Source organism: Podarcis pityusensis (genome assembly GCF_964106645.2).
Source record: "Podarcis pityusensis genome assembly, chromosome: Z".
In the NCBI taxonomy this organism is placed as follows: Eukaryota; Metazoa; Chordata; class Lepidosauria; order Squamata; family Lacertidae; genus Podarcis; species Podarcis pityusensis.
The window spans coordinates 37,135,704-37,154,484 of NC_138044.1; the positions used below are offsets into that span (position 1 = coordinate 37,135,704).

Genomic DNA, 18,781 nt, shown 5'->3' on the forward strand with positions numbered 1-18,781 from the left:
GTCCACAAAGTGACCAAACCATTTAAGCAGAACATGAAGGGAATAAGTGCCTCCCACAAGTAGGTGCATCTCTTAACCATTGGTATCAAGTGACATATGCCTTAATTCAGAGGTTTCACAGACCATCATGACTAGCAGTCATTATTAGCCTTATCCTCCATTACTTTATCTAATTCCCCTTTAAACTCACGTAAGTAGTGGTTATCGGCCAATTTCATGTTAGTCTAAATACATCCACAGATATATTGTGCTGGCTGTGTAGAAACTTAACTTTCAAAACTTGCAGTAAAATGCCTACATCTGCTCTACCCTAGAAGGACCTGAATATTGTAGAGGGCCATGGTATTATGCAAGTTTTTAGCATGCATTCGCTCCCAGACATAATCTCAGCATTTGCACGATATGAAAATGACACCACGTTTCAGGGCCAACCAACAGGTGACTGTAGCAGTGTGTTAATTGTGGATCTACCCCAATCACATAAAAAACAAAAACAAAAAACCAGGAGGTGGAAAGGCCAAGCTGGAAATGATTGGAAAGGGTTTGACTTGCTGAACTATCCCTCATCATACAATACTTCCCAACCATCTGTTCTCTAATGTTTAATTGTTTCCTTCAGCTGGACTGTAATACTAGAAGCAAGTCCTGTTGGGATTTTCTTTTGAGTAGAGGGAGTTAGGCAAGATTGCAGGCTAGCAAGTAGCAGAAAAGTGCAGCAGCAGCATCCCTCATGTGCATTGTTCTTTTGCTAAAACTAGGTCCATGCCCATCATATTCCACATGTTAACATTGACTGGCAGTGACTTTCGAAGGTTTAAGACAGGGGTCCTTCCTAGCTGTAAATGAAGATGTCTGGGATTTAACCTAAGACCTTCTGAATGCAAAGCAGATCCTCTACCACCAGTGGTGGTCCTACATTTTGAGGGGCCTGAAGCTTGAGCTGCTTTGGGAGCCCCTTTGTAACCAGCACACCTTTACGACATCTGTGCTACCGACTCTCAAACTTTGGGATTGTTGAAATATATACAGCAAAAAAAATTGAGTCATGCAACTCAAATTAGATCTTCTAAACTCAAGAATATTATGCAATGTGGACTAAAGCTATTTTGGGCCCTCTTGGGATTAGGGTCTCTGAAGCTTAAGCTTCATTAGTTTTATAGTAGATCCACCCCGTCTAACACTGGGATAGGGTCTTTTCCTAATGTGTTTCACATGAAATCCAACTTTGGAGATACTTTTCAACAGTGTGTCTCATCAGAAGCAATGGAAAAGGCAGTGGTTTCTGCTGCAACAGAAACCATTGTCCCTTTCTTTTGTTAACTGCTGTTTAATAATTGTAGACTGGTGACCTCCATAGATCATGTCAGACCTATGGAGACGGTCTCTCTTACAGGGGATAATTATTTCCAACACCATTTTTGATCCAAACTAGAATCTGGGCACAGAGTTATGTTCACATCAATGTGTCAAACCTGTGCATCATTCCACAGCGCAAAAGCCCACATGGTACGAGCAAGTACACCTCTGGCGTGCAATCTGTGTCAGTCAAACACAGACTGAATGTGCTTGAGCTTTTGATGAACATGAGCCAACAGCACAACTTTTTTTTTCCACCCCTTGTAAGCCAAGCTGTTGACACATACAATTTCAAGCAAAAATAAAATAAAAAAGCTATGGGAATTCTTTTGTTCAATGCTGATTGTTAGCCACAGCTAGTTATCAACTGTATACCATGGACAGCAACAGCAAAATTATTAGGTACAGGTTTTGTTGGCCTGCTTGCAGTGGCAAAGGGCGGGGGAGATTCAATAAAGGTTTTGCCTGCCAATAGTGGACTTCATTGTTTATCATCTCAAGCATCATGTTTTATTCAAGGAACTTGCTAGTTAGGTTGAGTAAGAATACTTTCAAGGAAAGGGGAAGCGGACACAACTCTTCTGATGATTTCAAATAGCAGTCAAAAGGGGGGGGGGGAGGCAAGGCTGTCTACACCAGCACAGAATCAGATATTCAAAAGCTCAGAAGCCGTTGCATGCCTTCTCAAATATTTACCAACTTCTCTTAATTAAAGGCTATTTCCCCCCTGAATCAGTTCCACTCTGTCACTTTTGGTATCCATCAATAATCAAGAAATGTTGCACTTAGGAAGAAAACATCACCTGCCTCCGAGACAGGAAAGTGAAGAACTTCACTGAATTTAACACAAACCAATCCTTTGCAAAGGCCATAAACCTAATCTGATCTTGCAGGTAACAAGCTGCTGTTACTGAATTGGGTTACCCCAATAATGTCTTGTAAGACACACACAGACACACACACACACACACACACACACACACACACAATGTAAGTCTGGTTTGCAACATTAACAAGGGAGAGAGCTATGGGGTGGCCTTCCCTCAAGTTTTCCCACAGGACTGGGGAAAAGTCCAACAGCAGGCAAATTCCATATAAGAAGCATAAACCTTTTGTTTGGATCAGATATTCAACTTACTTTCTTGGTTATCTTTATGATCATTTGGATAAGAACACCCCTTTTAATCCTGGATCAAAATCCCAAATGCTCAGCATCCTGAATCCTGTGCCAAATACAAAGTTCTGGTTTGATGGTTTTTTATATGCACAGAACACACACACAGCCCTGTGCTGGAATTGAACCTGTAATCCTATCTGCATTTTCTTAAAAGGAATTTGGAGCCACAATAGCTGTAGAATCAAACAAACATAGAATTGTAGAGTTGGAAGTGACCCTAAGGGTCATCTAGTCCAACCCCTGCAATGCAGGAATCTCAACTAAAACATCCATGACAGATGGCCATTCTAGCTATGCTTAAAAACCTCCAAGGAAGGAGAGTCAATCACCTTCTAACACAGTCCGTTCCACTGTAAAACAGCTCTTACTGTCAGAAAGTTCTTCCTGATGTTTAATCAGAATATCCTTTCTTGGAACTTGAATCCGGGATATGATATGATTATCAGATATATGATGTGAATGTGTGAGTGTACGATATGGTATGTTTGCATGATATGAATAGATGATTGTACGATATGATTGTGATATATCATATTATGATAATGTGTTATGAGTGTATGTGATTCTGTGATGACTGTATGATATTACAATTGTTTATGGTATTATGATTGTATGATATATATCATGATTGTATGATATTAGTATTGTATGATAAGATTTTATGTTTGTATGATAGTACAATATTATGATTGTATTATACAATTGTATGCTTGCATATTATGATTTTATGAGAAATGGAACTACAATACAGACATACTTAGTTAAACTATTGGGCTTTGCTATTAAGTGTGTGCACATACAGTATTTGTCTATTTAAAAAACAACAACGATATATTAAAAGTATGGCTATATTTCATTTTGCAGCACAAACACACACACCACCATATTTCCATGTTTCAACATCTGGCAAAAAGTAGTTGAGTGGAAATATTTCAGATATACTATGACGGTTACCTACTTCATAATCACATGCTGCATTAACTTCCCTGATAAAACAGTAGCACTCAGAAAATAGAGGGCAAAGCAAGCTAGCAATGAAATAGCTGTGCCCCGTGCTTGAACATCAGTTGCACAGAATGAAGACAAAAAGCATGGAAGAAAAGGTGAAGCACTCCCTGCTGATAAGATGTCTACTTCAATTTACTTAGATGGAAAAACTACAGCCCATTAAAAAAGTCCATAATGCAGCAAAATGGCACAGATCGGTGTTAAAAACAGCACTTACCAATAGCAATTAAAGTAATGGAGCAGTGCAGCTTGGCACCAGAAAAAAAACACAACGAGGGATAGTATACCCGGACTGTGTTGTTCAAGGAGAACATCACAGCCTTACTGGGATACTGGTGCAAGCGATGGAGCAAAATTTATTTGGTAAGGAGTCCCAACTCTTGCTTGCTTATCACATGGGTTCCAAAACTAATATGTAAATCACAGCATTCACAGGATCATTCACCATGTTAGAAGAACCTAATGGGGATGGCTTCTGCCCAGTGGGATATGCATGTGAACTGGTATTTTGTTTAATCTGCCCAAGATTATTAATTTATCTTGGACTAGTCCATCACTCTGCTATTCTTCTGCCTCCTACATCCCTCCATTAACATGTTCTCTTGCCTTTCATATAAAAAAAGGGGGTGATGTCCTTTATTTTGCTTTACCAATGTATACTTATCATTTCATTAAAAGAATACTGGAAACTGCCTTATAATGAGTCAGAACACTGATCCAGCTAGCTCTGTATTGTGTGCACTGCTCAACAGCAGCTCTCCAGGGTTTCAGATAAGCCTCAATATGTTCCCTACCTGGAGATGCTGGGGATTGAACCTGGAACCTTCTGCATGCAAGGCATGTTCCCTGAGCTACAGCCCTTCCCCAATTATCCCTTTAAAACACTGGCGCATTTTCTAGCAAATGCATAGTGCACTGTAATTATGAAAGACATATAAACAAATAAAAAGTAGATATAAAAGAAATATCAGAAGCAATTCTAAACAAGGGAAGACAAGTGGGGGGACGGGACTGTTTTATAATTATAGTAAAACTGCATGCTGGCAGATTTCTCCCACCCATATTTTGAGTTGCTTTGAGTTGGTGTGGATTTTTAAAACAAATATAATTTTGGTCCAGCAGGTAGAAGGGAAGTTTGCTCAAAGTCATTCAAAATGGAAAGCAATAATAAATTCATTTTGATATTTGTAATTCCAGCTCAGTCGCATAAAGTTGGTTCATTCTCTTTTTGTCTTTGTTTCTCTCTCTCTCTCTCTTTCTCTCTGTCTCCCCCCCCCCCCCCCATCTCTCTCTCTTGCTATTATTCACAGCAAGGAAAAGGATAAGGTATTTGTTCTCTGGGGACTGAGTCTTAGCATTCACATGTTAGATTTCAATTTCCAGACTTCTAATCACAACTTTAAGAAGTTTGCCTGGTACATCCGAGAGAAGGGGGGGGGGAGGGAGACTCTCCTTTAAATTACAACATCTATTTCCAGAATCTGCTGGAATACATGACATACATCCTTCTGTGTACCTTTACAGGATCAGTTCAATTACATTAATATATTTGTGAAACAGGTTGTCAAAAGGAGATGCAAGACTGAAAAGCACAGCACAGGCAAGCCAGGGGGGGTGGGAGTGGAAATGAAGGACGAAGGACAATTGCTGAGCCTAAGCTGAACACAGCTTTGCCTTCCAACGTACACAAATGGCAAATGTTTCCCCTTAAAATAGGATTGTGAGATTACAGTTGTAATACTGTTAGGGAGGGGAAATGTATTTTAATATTGGTTTCTTGCTCAAGTCGTCTTAAGGCCATTGCAAAATGAGAACACACAGCATGTGCCATTTCCTGCCCTTGTTCTTGTTTCCGTGAGATGGTGAATTAAGGGCTCAACTTTACAATGCCTTACGTAGACTCAGCCACAAAGAAGATGCAAGCACTACACAGGCTTAATTCTATCATTCCGCAACTAATCCTCTTGCCTTCTAGTTTACCATGTTATTCAGGGCACGCCAGATGCTGCCTCCTGCAGGATTACTGTTTGTATTATTATATTATTTAAAATTTATGTTATGCTATTTATTTACTAAATTTGTATCTCACACCTTCAGCAAAAGAAAGGGAAATGTCCTCAGGGCAGCGAATGGAAGAAAGAAAGAAAGAAAGAAAGAAAGAAAGAAAGAAAGAAAGAAAGAAAGAAAACATAGCATGTAACTAAGATGTACAAGAAATGAAATTTACATGAGATTTACTGTATGAGGAATTGTAACTAAAACAGATGCAGTAACTTGGCCTCAGTGTTGCAGAGGTTCAAAAAGCTGCAGGTTACTAAAGAGCTAGAGTGGGAGGTGGTGTTTTCATTAATATAGGCATCAAGCAAGATTCCCTGGGAAGGGGTTTCGAAAGGCAAGAAGTCACTACTGAAAAGACTCCCACTGAGCTTCAAGGAGCTCCAAACAATTATCTTAGGACGACTGGTTTGGAAAGAGACCAATAGGAGGTACCTGAATACCAAGGCTTTAAAGGAGGAGTGGGAAATATTGGGCTTTCCGTATGTTGATGAACAAAAACTAGAAACATCATTGAAACATTCAGCCAGTGTGCCGTGGCACCCTGGGGTGCCTTGAATGATGGTCAGGGGTGCTGCGAGCAACACTGGTCTCTGTCCCTCTTTACTTCCCTCCCACCTCTGATGCCCTCTTGCATCTTTGCTTCCCAAAGGCTTGTACAACTGTCTATTTACACTATACTGTTGTAAGTTTGGGGAATCAACCTGCATGATACCCTGAGTCCCAATTATTGAGTTCCTGTATCTGTGAGAGCAGAAGATATGACAGCAAGCTTGTCAAATAAGTCTTTTTGTCTGGGCAACTGTAAGACAATGGCCTTACAGCTGGACACTTAAGCAACATGATTAGCATAACCATATAGTTGCTCAGTGCCATAGGGCAAAGGAGTGGGCCTTTTCTCCCCTCATCTGGCTGTTTCTTAAAAAAACAGGGCTCTGGACTTAAGTTTTCTGCACTGGATTGGTGATCTTAAAGAGTGGATGAACTTTCTACAGATCCATTGTCAAGCTCAGGTGGTGGGGTTTAGATTTCCTGGAACACAGAGCTTCTGCAGGGGTGGGCAGCTGTATAAAATAAGTCGACCCCAGGAGGCTGATGGATCCAGATGATTTCCTGACTGCTCTTGGAGAGTTTCATGTTGCTTCAGCAGGTGATTCTTTTGACATCCTAGTGGATCTCTGGACTACAGAAATGACCAGGACAGTGGACACAATCACTCCAGGGCATCTCCTCTAACAGAATGGAGCCAAGCCAGCCCCCTGGTTTTCTAGGGAACTGGTGGTGATGAAATAAATGAGATGGTGACCAGATCAAAATTGATGGAAAACTTGGAAGAAGTCCAACCGAATACAAGCTAGAGTCTACTTGAAGACCTACTCTGTGGCAGCACAAGCAGTGAAAAAGCTATTTTTCTCTGCTTCTATTGCATCCAGCAGAGCTGTTCCTTTTACAACCTTACCCACGTGAGGAGATTTTAGACCACTCGATGGCCCGCTGTGAACAATTTGCTCAGTACTTTGCTGACAAAATCACTCAGATCTGTTCCAACTTGGATGTTACAGTTGACACTGGTCTAGTGGATATAACTTTGGTCCCTGCTTCTTCAATGATAATTGATACTTTTCAATTTGTACAGCCTGAGAATGTGGACAGCATCCTTGAAAATGTGAGAGCTACCACATGCGCTAGTTTCTTGCCCTTCCTAACTCATTAAAAAGGCCAGTAGGGGACAGACCAAGTGGTAAAGGGAAAAAGCAAGGCAGGAATACAGCACACCTAAAACAAGCAGTTATAATTTGTCAACTGAAAAAGCCGTCCCTGAATCCAACTATATTGGATAAATTTTGGCCAGTTTCCATTTCCCATTACCGGGCAAAGCATGTGGTAGCATCTCAGTTCCAGAGGTTCCTGGAAGAGAAAGATTATCTAGATGCATTTCCATTTGATTTTAGGCCTGGTTATGGGACAGAGTCACCTTTGGATGACATATGTTGGGAGGAATTGGACAATGGGAATGTGTCCCTGTTGGTTCTGCTGACCTTTCAACAATTTTTGATACCATCAACTATGGTATCCTCCTGGGGCCCCTTGCTGGAATGGGACTTGAAGGCACAGTTTTAATAGCATCTCCATTCCTTCCTGGTAGTGCTGGGGGACTCCTGTTCAACACCTTGATCATTGGCCTGTGGGCTCGTCCAGGGCTCCGCTCTGTCCCTCATGCTATTTAACATTTACATGAAACTGCTTGGAGGAGTTGCTCAGAGTTTTGGGATTTGGTGTCCCCAGTGTGCTGATGACAGCCAGCTCTATTAGTCCTTTCCACTTAAATCCAAGGATACTGTCTTTGTTCTAAACCAGTATCTGACATCAGTAATGGACTAGACAAGGGTGAACAAATTGAAACTGGATGGGGTAACCCTCCCCCTGAACACAGAGCGTGTGCTCCTGGATTCAGTTCTGAGCCTGGATACCCAGGTTTCTGCAGTGCTGAGGGTTAAAGCTGTACAGTTAAAACTAGTATGCCAGCTGTCCGCATTCCTAGAGATGTCTGATCTGGCCACAGCAATACACACCTTGGATGCAACTGGCTCTATGTGGAGCTGTATTTGAAAAGTGCTCAAAACTGCTACAACAGACTAGTTACTAGTCTGTTTCAAGACACAATTCAAAGTGTTGGCTATGAGGCCTAAGAGGCTTAGATCTGCCTGGGCTCTGAGATCTTCTGTGGAGGCCCTTTTCTCAGTCACATCACTCTCAAAGGAACATTTGGTGAGGGCATGGGACAGGGTCTTCTTGGTGGCTGCTCCAAGATTTTGGAATTTCCCTTAGAGAGGCTCCTTGTCCTTCTGCGAGCAGGGGAAGACTGTTTTACTTTGACAGGCTTTTGAGAACTGATTGCTTTTTATGGAAAAGGCTTTTCACAGTAAAAACAGCACCACACTATTTGTGCTTTAACAGAATCGTTTTTATATTGTTTTTATTCTATTATAATTTAATTCCCTTTTAACTATTGTCTTTTAAGCTTTCTGTATTTTATCAGTATTTTTATTTTTGCAAACTGCCTTAAGTCCCGCTGTAGGGAAAATGCAGTGTAGATATATTAAAAGAATTTTAAACTAATGAATGGGGAGGGGTGGCACTCCCCAGGTGTTCAGAAGGAGAGCGTTTCAAGAGTTCTCTGATAGAAACCCCCTCCTCCTTTTACGTTCTTCCCTTTGAGCCTTTTTCCAGAAAGTAAAATGTCACACATGCCATCTATTTCCTCCAACGAAAACTTTGCAGAGTGTGGAAATAGTCAAACAGAACAATTTAACAGTCGCACAGCCCCCGCGGGACCCTTCAGTTAGGAGCACAAAATGTTTTGCCATTTACTTACCCTGGAATTGTCTATACAGCTTAATGATTTTTTTTAAAAAAACAGTTTTCAAATGTGTGTTTTGCTTTGAGGAATGAGAGGGGGGACTCTTGATTGGTTCTCTTCCCCCTCCTCCTCTCTCTCTCTCTCTCTCTCTCTCTCCTCTCTCCTCTCTCAGATGAGGAGAAAATTGTTGAAGGCCCTACACATAGCTACAAAGCAGGTTTATTGCAAATCGTACCTTGTGAAAAAGTGTCTGAACGTGTCTACCCAGAGAGATACACCAGACGTGATATTCAATGTGCCTTTGCATTTAACATGCAAGCTTCCAAAAAATAAAGTAAAACAAAGAGCAGCCATTGGGGAGAATGGTCATTACTGGGAATGAAGTAAGTTGGGCAAGAGGGGAATTTAACCCTATCCAGCCTTGTTGGCAGCATATACAATTATCACCTTCCGTGACCGCTATTAAATGCATGGAGATTAAATGCAAAGATGCCCTTAAGCCTGCATGTAGTTCAGCTATCCTCCCTTGTAATTCCTCCTATGGTACAACACTCCTCTTGCCATGATTCACAAAGTACAGCCATAATTTGGTTGCCCCTTGAAACCCTGCAGTCTGCACCGGGCTGAAAATAAAGTGGGGATATCTATAACAATTAGGAATGTTTACCTATACTTGGTAAGCACATCTGCATCACACATTTAAAGCAATATTATACTACTTTTAATAGTCCCAGAGAATCTGGGGAACTGTATCTCTGTGTGGAGAAGAGAGGATTCTTCCTAACAACTCTCACCACCCTTAACAGAGTTCTTAGGAGACCCCTCTTCTCCACACAGAGCTGCGTTTCCTAGAGTTCCTTGGGAAGAGGGACTGGTTGTTAAATCACTCCTGGAATTCAGAACAAAACATGCAAAAAGACTTTTTGAAGGTATTATTATTATTATTAGCAGCAGCAAAGCAGTGGAGGATTATATGGTTTAAGGAAGTTGTCCCACTGCATAAAAAACAAAGGGTGGCATTCAGCAAAGTTTTACTCAGGGTGGACCCATTGAAATTGAGGGACTTAACTGATCAAGCATATCCATTAATTTCAATGGATCTATTCTGAGTAGGACCAGTGTTGTTAACCACCTATAGCTGTTGTTTCTAATCTATAGTAAAATAAATAAAACACAGCCATACAGCTTACGTATTGCTGCTGAAATTAATATATATTTTATTAAATAGATAAATAATAATTATCAATGATAAGAGCACTGTGGTCTTCATTTATAGTTTCTGACCACCTACTAGAACCCACAAAATTGCTAAATAATCCCTAGGATTAGCGATGAAGTATTGCACAGTTATTCTTCTGGGAGTTCAACATCCTCTCTCAATTCCTGAATTTTTCCTGACAGCTCTTCTCCCTTCGTCATCAATGATTTAATTTTGGCTAGTGCACTCTTCATGTTACTTGGACAGTTTTGAGGAATAAGACTTAGATAGCTTTCTAATTTCTCAGTGAAAGCTGCTGCCAACACCAAAAATTTGTCTGCATATTTGCGGAAGTCCTCGTCAACTGAATTTTTGTGTGTCGCACAGACCAACCGTATCCCCTGCCTAAGATAAATTGTCCTTTTCAGAACTTCCTCTAGGTGGCTGTTATTCATGGTCAGAACCTGGCATTTATGTGTCAGGTGGTAGGAAGAAAGGATGTTTCCTCTATCTTTTGCCACTAACAGAGTTTGAAGTTCTAGTGTAATCTGTTGAATTTCAGCTTGCAGATCTGCAATACCTTCTAGCTCTGGGTCGTGAACTCTGCAGGGAGTTGGTTCTAAGCAAGGAGCTGGTCCTACATGCTGATCCAAAGGTCCCTGGGACACATCTCCTGCCAAGACGAAGCGAGCAAGCTGTGAATCCTGTTGCTGATTATCCAGAGGATTTGAGGCCATAGCAATGATTGCTTTCGTTGACCACCTCCAGAAGCTGCCTTTTTAAAAAAAAAAAAGGGGGGGGGGAGATAACTTGCCTTAACAGAAATAAGAAAAATACCATTAACAAAACTGCAAACCTATGTAGTCCATTTGTTAAAGTAACCATGGGAGACGAAATCTCTTCTGAAATGGGATTTTCATTGTCTCCCAAACTGCCTTATACTCATGCAATTTCCTGTACTTCACATTTTTTATTCTTTCTTCCCTCCTCAAGCTAAGAACAAGAGCCTGAATTATTACAAAACATGGCCTCAAAATTGCAAATCCAGTTTCTAATCCTTGTTGGCAAACCATAGTGGCAGGGCCACTTCCCTTCCACATGGAGTCCTACATCATTTACCCCACAATTCCTTCAAGCCTTGTAAATTCCTGGAGCTTTGAAATATTCTCTCGCCAAGAGAATGACTACACTATGGATGTGGCACAGAATAATTTCAATAAAATGGAAACAGGAACATAACCTAAGAGGAGGGATCTCATGCATGCAAGGTGGGACTATACAGAGATTATGTACTCTAAATGAGAGTTCAGAATTCAATTGTGGCCCCATATAATTATTGTTGTTGTGGTGGTCATTGTTATTTATGTAGCACTTACCGTATTTTTCGGACTATAGGACGCACCGGCCCATAGGACGCACCTAGTTTTCAGGGGGGGAAATCAAGGGAAAAAAATATTATTTCCCCCCCCCCCGCAGCTCTGGGAGCAGCGGACAGGCTGCACGCAGCCTGTCCGCTACTCCAAGACCTTCTCCCTGCTTTTGCGGGAGGTGGCGGAATTCCCCCACCTCCCGCAAAAGCCCACAGGAGCCCCGCGCGACTCCTGCGGGTTTTCGACCAGGAGGGAGAAGGGACTGAAACGGCCAGTCAGTCCCTTCTCCCTCCTCGGGGAAAAGCCCCCAAGAGCGGCGCGCTCTTTAAAGGGTGTGCGGCTCCTGCAGGCTTTTCTAGGAGGTGGGGGAATTCCCCCCCTCGTAGAAAAGCCAGCAGAAGCCGCGGAGCCCCTTTAAAGAGCGCGCGGCTTTTGCCTGCTTTTGCGTGAGGTGGGGGAATTCCCCCATCTCCCGCAAAAGCCCAAAGGAGGGAGAAGGGACTGACTCGGCCAGTCAGTCCCTTCTCCCTCCTTGGGGAAAAGCCCCCAAGAGCCGCTTGCTCTTTAAAGGGTGTGCGGCTCCTGCGGGCTTTTCTAGGAGGTGGGGGAATTCCCCCACCTCCTAGAAAAGCCGCGGAGCCCCTTTAAAGAGCGCGCGGCTTTTGCCTGCTTTTGCGCGAGGTGGGGGAATTCCCCCATCTCCCGCAAAAGCCCAAAGGAGGGAGAAGGGACTGACTCGGCCAGTCAGTCCCTTCTCCCTCCTTGGGGAAAAGCCCCCAAGAGCCGCTTGCTCTTTAAAGGGTGTGCGGCTCCTGCGGGCTTTTCTAGGAGGTGGGGGAATTCCCCCACCTCCTAGAAAAGCCGCGGAGCCCCTTTAAAGAGCGCGCGGCTTTTGCCTGCTTTTGCGGGAGGTGGGGGAATTCCCCCATCTCCCGCAAAAGCCCAAAGGAGGGTTGGAGAGTAGCAGGAGGGCTTCGCGCGCCTTCCCGCTGCCCCCCATCCTCTGGGGCTGGCGATGGGGGAAGCGCTGCTTTCCCCACCGCCAGCCTCGAAGCCGGGTTGGAGGGTAGCGGCAAGGCGTCGCGCGCCTTCCCGCTGCCCCCCATCCTCTGGGGCTGGCGATGGGGGAAGCGCTGCTTTCCCCACCGCCAGCCTCGAAGCCGGGTTGGAGGGTAGCGGCAAGGCGTCGCGCGCCTTCCCGCTGCCCCCCATCCTCTGGGGCTGGCGATGGGGGAAGCGCTGCTTTCCCCACCGCCAGCCTCGAAGCCGGGTTGGAGGGTAGCGGCAAGGCGTCGCGCGCCTTCCCGCTGCCCCCCATCCTCTGGGGCTGGCGATGGGGGAAGCGCTGCTTTCCCCACCGCCAGCCTCGAAGCCGGGTTGGAGGGTAGCGGCAAGGCGTCGCGCGCCTTCCCGCTGCCCCCCATCCTCTGGGGCTGGCGATGGGGGAAGCGCTGCTTTCCCCACCGCCAGCCTCGAAGCCGGGTTGGAGGGTAGCGGCAAGGCGTCGCGCGCCTTCCCGCTGCCCCCCATCCTCTGGGGCTGGCGATGGGGGAAGCGCTGCTTTCCCCACCGCCAGCCTCGAAGCCGGGTTGGAGGGTAGCGGCAAGGCGTCGCGCCCCTTCCCGCTGCCCCCCATCCTCTGGGGCTGGCGATGGGGGAAGCGCTGCTTTCCCCACCGCCAGCCTCGAAGCCGGGTTGGAGGGTAGCGGCAAGGCGTAGCGCGCCTTCTCGCTGCCCCCCATCCTCTGGGGCTGGCGATGGGGGAAGCGCTGCTTTCCCCCACCGCCAGCCTCAAAGAGCAGACTCTCCTGGCTTCAGCGGAAGCAACGCGAAGCCTCCGGAGCGCAGGCTTCGGAGGCTTCGCATTGCTATCGCTGAAGCCGAGGAGTCTGCATTCGCTCCATAGGACGCACACACATTTCCCCTTCATTTTTGGAGGGGAAAAAGTGCGTCCTATGGTCCGAAAAATACGGTAATGCCAAAATAGGCTTCTAAGTAGTTTACCAATATAAAAACCAATGGCACAAGCTGTGATATATATATATATATATATACATACACACACACACACACACACACACACACACAGGATGCGGGTGGCGCTGTGAGTTAAACCACAGAGCCTAGGACTTGCCGATCAGTCTCCAGCTGTTAAAAAACCGAAACCTGGGAAATATAATCCCTTGCCAATACATAGATGCAAAATAAGAATATAAAGATACTGAACAACATGCATATCTGTAACAAAAACACAAATGCTTAAACCTTTCCATTATGTGGGAGTTTGCTCTATCCCATTCATAATTTTGCTCCTCCAGTTGTGAACTGTTTTCCCTTCTAAAACATCTTTGAGGTTCAGCAACCAGAGCACTGCACACTATTCCTAGTGTGGTTGCGCCATATAACTGTATCTCAGTAGTTGGACATCTGACTTACAGACAGAAGGTCCCAAATGCAATCCCTAGCATGTTTCAGCAGGACTGGGAATGTTGGTGCTGACAGTCTGTGCAGACAGTACTGACCTAGCTGCTCCAATGGTCTGATCAAATACAAGACAGCTTCCTATGCTGCTAAGATTCCAGTGGTCCAGTCAGGCCAAGGAAGAGAGGTGGTGTTCCAGGAGGGCTGAGAAGGCCTTTAAGGAATAGAGTACACCCAGACATGAGGATTAGTGCATTAGTTTTCTTGGTCATAACTGTGGCTTTAGATTGATATACCACCACATCATGCTAAATTTCATTCATGCCAATGGGTGTGGTGTGGCACAACAAAGGACAACATTGGACCTGTCACAATCCTTTATGCACACAAGTGCTTCTGTTCCCCCATGATTCACCCATGCAGGAGCTATACCACTCCAAATTTCATCATACGTCACGAACCCTGAAAACAGCTGTAAATTTACAGCACAAAACTGGAACTATTTCCCCAGGTTCACAGGGTTGAAAACTGTTCCCCCCACCCCTCAAAGCAATTAACAATGAAACAAGCACTAAACATCCACTAAGCTCCAACAGATTTCCAGAAAGGGCTCTTACATTGGGGGGGGGGGGGTCACATAAAACAGAAATGATCAGCTAAGGGAATGTTAGGAAAATGGAATAAAGTGCTGTTTGAATGTTAAAAGAAAACCTGTAAGTTCACCATTTAGAGCACAAGAGAGCGAAGAAGAAGAAGAAGAAGAAGAAGAAGAAGAAGAAGAAGAAGAAGAAACTTGTACTTTCATCAAAGGACAATTCAAACATCAAGCCCAAAGGAAAAGGGAGTCATTTCCTCCAAACATTTTCCTTGCAGTTCTTTGTGTTGAAGATATTTGTGATTTCTTTAAACAGAGAAAGTGGGGTTGTGGGGATGGGTGGGAGTTGCTATAAAGCAATAGTAGTCAATATGTTGAAGTATTTACACTTATCACATTTAACTCTTTGGTTGCATTGCTTCATGTTTTAAATAGGATGTTTGCTGTTATTCCCTTCTTTATTTTTTGCAATTCAATGCTTGTCTCGTGCAAGGGGCTGGTGAGGGCGGACCACTTTGTTTAGGGCAACATTCCCTCATAGGCAACCTCCCAGGGGAACAGAAGAAAGACAAGCTCCAGCGCTTCTTATAATAAGCTGTTCATTTAGCTCAGCTGTTTTTATCTCTCAGCTTTCCATGGGTCGGATGTCAGGCAGTGAAGGGGCAAGAGGCAAAAAGTGGGTGGGGTCAGCATGATACAGTAGTGCCTCGGTTTGAGAACAGCCCTGTTTATGAACGATTCGGTTTACGAACTCCACAAAACAGGAAGTAGTGTCCCGGTTTGCAAACTTTACCTCAGTCTAAGAATGGAATCTGAATGGTGGAAGGGCACCGGCGGCGGGAAGCCTCATTAGAGAAAGCACACCTCAGTTTAAGAATGGTTTCGGTTTCAGAACGGACTTCCGGAATGGATAAGTTCATAAACCAAGGTACCACTGTACGTGCTTCTCTACCTTTGTATGGTAGTTTATATTGAACAACACCAGGGTCAGGTTGCTACACCCACCCACAACTCCCTAATCCAGGCAAGCAAGAAGCACAGTTTAAGGAAACATTAAAGTCAGGCAAAAGCACACAAGGAGAGAAGATAGTGGGGCCTTTGGGGGGAATAGTCCAGGGAAAGAGAGCACAGGCAGAGATGGTGTCCAGGGCCATAAGAAGAGAGGCTTGGCTCCCATGAGAAAGAAAGAAAGAAAGAAAGAAAGAAAGAAAGAAAGAAAGAAAGAAAGAAAGAAAGAAAGAATCAAGGAAATCTCAGGCATTCTAGCAGCATCTGACACCTGCACAACAGCTACATGCTTCCCTCATGATGCCCAAGTTCATCCTCACAAGCTTCCCAATACGTACACACACACACACACACACACACACACACACATATACATCTGTGCACGTGGTTCAAAGGACAATATTTGAAATAAGCCAGGACGATACTGCATTTAGGGTTTTGTGGACCTATAATCAGGGACACGGGTGGCGCTGTGGGTTAAACCACAGAGCCTAGGACTTGCCGATCAGAAGGTCGGTGGTTCAAATCCCCAAGACGGGGTGAGCTCCCATTGCTCGGTCCCTGCTCCTGCCAACCTAGCAGTTCGAAAGCACGTCAAAGTGCAATTAGATAAATCGGTACCGCTCCAGCGGGAAGGTAAACAGCGTTTCCGTGCACTGCTCTGGTTCGCCAGAAGCAGCTTAGTCATGCTGGCCACATGACCCAGAAGCTGTACGCCGGCTCCCTCGGCCAATAAAGCGAGATGAGCGCCGCAATCCCAGAGTCAGCCACGACTGGACCTAATGGTCGAGGTCCCTTTACCTTTTTTTAAGAAAGAAAGAAAGAAAGCTAGAGAAAAGAGACTCTGAGCTGAGTGTGAAGGACAGTGTGTGGTGTCCTGTAATAGTAATTAGGCCAGGAATTACTTGGGAGGCTGAGGCTGAGACAGGAGAAGTAGAAGCTGTAAAGAGACAGTCTACTTAGGTCTCATTCCAGTCAGGAGGGAAGAGATTCTTCTAGAAAGAGAAGACTTCCAAACCAGTGAACCCTTGGGTCTATTACTTGGAGTACCCCAGGAGTAGGGCTGTCTAAGGGGTGCGTAACTGACAGGAAGTACCACCTTGTTAAGAACCAAAGTATTAAGTTAAGAACCAAAGTATTAAACGGCAACAGTTGTGCAACAACTGAGAAAGTATTGAAGCAAAATAACATAATAAACTGAAGTATCCTATGTTTTACCCTATGTCTGTATATAATAAAATAGCTATAGGAATGTACTCACAGGCTTAAGCAACATATAGGCAACTTCCTGATATAATTCTAAACTGGCCTTGAATGTTCTGTTCCTGTAGCTGTACAAAGTGGGGACACACACTTATGCTATAATTGCTTTCTTAGCAAGGCAGTCGAGTCAAGATTTTTTAAAAAAATAAAATAAAATGCAAGATTTTTAGGAGGTTTGTGGACGTGGCAAAATGGCCACTGGGAAAACAAATCCAATGTGTAATGATTTGTTTTGTTCCCAGGGGGAGGGTTCCTGAAATGTGGCCGAACTCAACAGCAGGTCATTAAGGTCATTAAAAAGCTTCTGCCCTGGATTATTAGAATCATCTTAGAATATTAAAGCTTGATTCAAAGACTTGCAGCAACAGCAAGTAAGTGCTTAGCAGAGACCTACCAGTTTTCATTTCAGTGTGCCAAGCTGTATTGATGCTGGTGCAGCTGATTAGGAGCTGGGTTGAGGGTTATATTCTGGCATTCATGGGTTCACTGGTTACACGAACAACTTGCAATTTCTATAGCTAAACACACAAAGGGAATGAAAATAATCCAGTCTTTCTAATACCCCTCCCAATTCCAAATGCCTGTAGGGAGCCACTGTGATCCTGCTTTCTTGCTTTCATTGTGTAAAGAATGACAAGAGCACTCAGCAAATAATAAACGACAACTTAAATACAACGGTAAAGTCAACAAAATTAATGCCTTTAGATTATTTTGTTTACGAAAATAATAATAATAAAGCTTTCACATCACTGTTATGGAATCTGAGTACTAATTGTTCAATTCCACAGCCTGGGGATAATGAATGGCACTCACTTTCTCTCTCTCTTTCCCTTGTTCAAAGTATTCTGCCAATGCCCTTGGTTACATTTAATTTGACATTAAATCAAATGAGCATAAACATAACACTGGAGAATAAATAGTGTGTATTCTGCATTGCTAGTCTAGCAGGCTATTATAATATATATTTTACCCCTCTGAAATGTTTCCCTCATTATTTTGTTACCATGTCAGCTAGGCGACTAAATAATATTTGCTGATGCTACAGGGGCATGTGAACATGGTGGCATTTGGTCAAGTAAGGAATGTAATAAAGAGCTGTATATATGTGTGTGCATGAGTACACACATGCACATAACATTTCTAGACCACCTGTCACCCAGGGATCGCAAAAATGTCAAAACTAGATAGATAGATGATAAAAAGATAGACAATAGATATAGAAAGATAGATGATAGACAGATAACATTAAAAACCTCCAAGTGACAAATAAAACTGCAGCACAGAAGCACAGTACATGCATTTCAAAAGAAGGCATGACATCCACTCAACCAAAGGTCATGATAGGGCTGTTCACACATTACATTCAATGAGTGTACAACCTGTCTGCGCGTATACTTAAATGGTACAGTGAATGTACACAGACTGTGTACACCAGGCATAGTCAAACTCAGCCCTCCAGATGTTTTGAGATTACAACTCCCATCATCCCTAAACACTGGTCCTGGGATGTTGTAGTCCCAAAACATCTGGAGGGCAAGTTTGCCTATGCCTGGCGTACACAGTAGTTGGCCTGCACAAATTAACAAGTAGTTGGCCTGCACAAATTAACAAACAGAAGCCAAACACCGGCAGCAGAAGGCCTCATTAGAGAAAGCACGCACCACGGTTTAAGAATGCTTTGGTTTAAGAATGGACCTCCGGAACGGATTAAGTTCGTAAACCGAGGTACCGAGGTACCATAGTGATTTGAACCTGGGTCTCCCAGGTCCTAGTCAAACACTTTAACCACTACACCACACTGTATCCACACATCCATCTTGTGAGATGAATCACTCACTCTCCAGTCTAACCTAAGATCACCCACTGAGATTCAAATCTGAGTGGGCATTCTATACCAGCTTGAACACATTATCCATTTTATCACAGGACCCCTATGTAAAGGTTACTTCATCCTGGTGTGATCTCATAC

General features: G+C 43.9%; 1 protein-coding gene across 4 annotated transcripts in view; it reads right to left on the reverse strand.

The window, feature by feature from the left end:
* PCDH11X (protocadherin 11 X-linked) overlaps window positions 1-18,781 on the reverse strand; it is a 751,002-nt gene that overhangs the window by 658,476 nt on the left and 73,745 nt on the right. Inside the window, exon 2 of one of the 4 annotated variants that reach the window (XM_080990482.1) lies at window positions 10,736-10,828. The exons of the other annotated variants lie outside the window; for them this stretch is intronic. The gene's annotated coding sequence lies outside the window, so the exon portion shown is untranslated. The remainder of the gene's footprint in view (window positions 1-10,735; window positions 10,829-18,781) is intronic. 4 annotated transcript variants of the gene reach the window in all.